The sequence below is a fragment of the Pyxicephalus adspersus genome, chromosome 7, assembly GCF_032062135.1.
Source record: "Pyxicephalus adspersus chromosome 7, UCB_Pads_2.0, whole genome shotgun sequence".
NCBI classification, from domain to species: domain Eukaryota; kingdom Metazoa; phylum Chordata; class Amphibia; order Anura; family Pyxicephalidae; genus Pyxicephalus; species Pyxicephalus adspersus.
In genome coordinates this window covers 32,280,468-32,283,356 of record NC_092864.1, presented here as the reverse complement: position 1 = coordinate 32,283,356, position 2,889 = coordinate 32,280,468, and positions in this window count along the sequence as shown.

Sequence of the window (2,889 nt, the reverse complement as noted above, 5' to 3'; positions counted from 1 at the left end):
TGCACAGCAGTATTGAAGATATAAACCTCCATGTGTGCCCTGACCTTAAAGGGGATTCACATAGGATTCTGAGACCTGCAGGAAAATTGTGGTAAATAGCTCATTCACACCACACAGACTTTCACTATTACTTCAAATGCTAACCCCCAGGCAATCAATAAAATGTACAATAAAAATTGTATGAAACTTTTCTTCCTGCTAAATTGTGCGATCTGAGCACCTCAGCTGGGTCTGTGACCCCCACTGCAGTTAAATAATGAATCTTGGTCCGGGATATGCCCCCAATGTGTGATTAGGCAATTAGTAAGCAGCAGCATGTTAAAGAGACCATCTTTGTGTTCTCCCCTATAATGTATGTGTGCAGTAGCAGCAATGGGTAGATTATAGAGTCCTCCTATTTCCAAATGCAAACTGTTTCTCCTCCAGTTCTGCTGTGCATGATAAGTAAAGGAGATATAGTCTAAAGTTACCTCCTATTGGAAAGTCATTGGCTTACAGAGTTCAATAGCTCAAGATATGTACACATCCAAGTCAATAGACCTGATTTATGAAAGCTCTCCAGGGTGGGGGAGGATACACTTTCATCGGTGAACCTAGGTGATCCAGCAAACCTGGAATTGATTTCTTAAATCATTTGCTATTCTTTACCAAATTTTTTCAATCCTGAACCAGATCCATTCCAGGTTTGCTGAATCACCCAGGTTTACTGATGAAAGTGTGTTCTCTCCAGCCTTGGAGAGCTTTCATAAATCAAGCCCAATGAGTAAGAGCACTTCTCCATTCTTCTACTTTGTGTGCATGGCACCCTCCAAGGCCTCAGTTATGGATACCTTTGTTCACTGTGTGCACAAAGTACACAAAGTGTATTATCTCCCAGATGTCTACTTTTTAGCCCTATTTTTGCAGTGTGTACTTCACTTCTTCCAGGTTTGTTGGATCACCCAGGTTCTCCCATGATAATCGTCCCCTTGTCTCGGAGAGCTTAAATAAATCAGACTTTATGTACGCACATTGTCTTTTGTGGTCTTTTTCAGCAACACCAGGAGGAACAAGAGCCGTACACATAGCCTTGTTTATTTCTATTTAGAGGGGAGCGATGAGCTGAAAGCCCCTCTCTGCATCCAACGCCTCATAGGAAATTTCAGCAGTCAGTCCCTTAGTGATTTTCACCCAAGATGATCACAAACATTCATCTCGGGCGACATGTATCTGGTGTGTGTTGGTTCCTTGCTGTAACAGGAACGAGGAAGAAGAACACTGAAAATGGAGGTTATTAGAACAATGCCGATCTGCTTGGATATCTATTTGTGTAACTTCTACTGGGCTGTAACAATGTGAATAATGAGTATAAAACTCCATTACAGCAGTCAGTTTGAATATGGAAATGATGGGTTCGGAGGCTTTATGTAAGTTGACAGTCCTGCATTCCACAGACAGAAGACTGCGGGATAGAAAAAATATATTTACTTTTCCAAACATGATTCAGAAAGATAGAAAATAAATAGAGAGTGCCGGCGTTTGTTGTGTAAGTTGGAGAAGTTTACACATTCATAGCAAGAGATCATAATCATTCCACTGTTTTGTATACGAGATAGAAATACAGTCCCATTATTTCATAGACAGACCTTGTATACTCCCTCATGGCTCAGGTCCTCTGGTCTGAGCAGCCAATCACTAAACACTATGAATTTGGGTTGGCAGTGACATCATCCACCCAGGTGCGTGATAGCGCCATCTGCTGCAGTGGGAAGGTAGTAAGATTGCACAGAAGGTTAAGTAAAATTTCTCGGGTGATGAGCTATGAGCAGACATTGTCACTTTGTGCTGCATGGAGTGACATTGACTCTTTAAATTCCATTTACTGAACCATGCCCACTTTAGATTTTGCTGCCACCCATACCCCCACACACACACACACACTTGGCACATGAGCCAAAAAGTGGCAGTTTGATATGCCCTTCTGTAGGTACTCACATATTATACAAGTGACAATGTTGCAAACTGGATTTATATTCCTTTTTTATATATCGTGATCAGGATGACACTAAAATCCACGTTAACACCATCCCATACGTGCTATACAGGCACTGTGCCAACATAAAAGTGACGCCTCAGGCATCTCCATACCATATCAACATATATGTTTTCAGCTGCGCCTCTTTGATCATTGCAGCTGAACTGCTGCTGCATATACATATCAGAAATTTCGGGCTCATTAAACAGGTAGAAGATGTTCTGTTTCCATTACTTGATACCAAAAATAAAAATGCATTTGCTGTTTCTGTAGCTGGAAGAAATTTTCTGTACATTCAAACTTATTAAAAGTAAAGTTATCAACAAAAAAAAAAAAGTGTGAGAATGGCTAGAAATTGTTGCAGGCCTTGTGTGACAATAAAGTGTATGTAAAAGTAAAACCGACCCTTTGTAAATCTTTATTGTTGTCTATTAGAGAGATTCCTCCACTTGTTAGCGAGACATTAAGATAGTAGAAAAGTGGGGGTAAATAATTCAATGGGTGAAAATGGTAGAAAATGTTAATTCCCCTCTTGTATGGCAGTAAAAACCTCATAGAGATTCTTACTTACTACTCCAGGGGTGTCAAACTCCGGCCCGGGGACCAAATCTGGCCCTCAAACTCCTTTTATTGGCCCCAAAGTAATCCTAAATATGAACAGCAACTGGCCTGCCGCTGCATTGAAATAGCGCCGCTACTACAATTCCCGGCATCACTCACGTCTATAGACCAAAGGGCTCTCTGCCTATACGTGGCCCCGTATTGGACTGTTTTATAGACCCAGATAATGCTGGGAATTGTAGTAGCGGCGCTATGTTAATGAAGAGGGAGTTTCATTGGCGGGTCACTCATAAGATTTAGCTCTGCATTGGCCG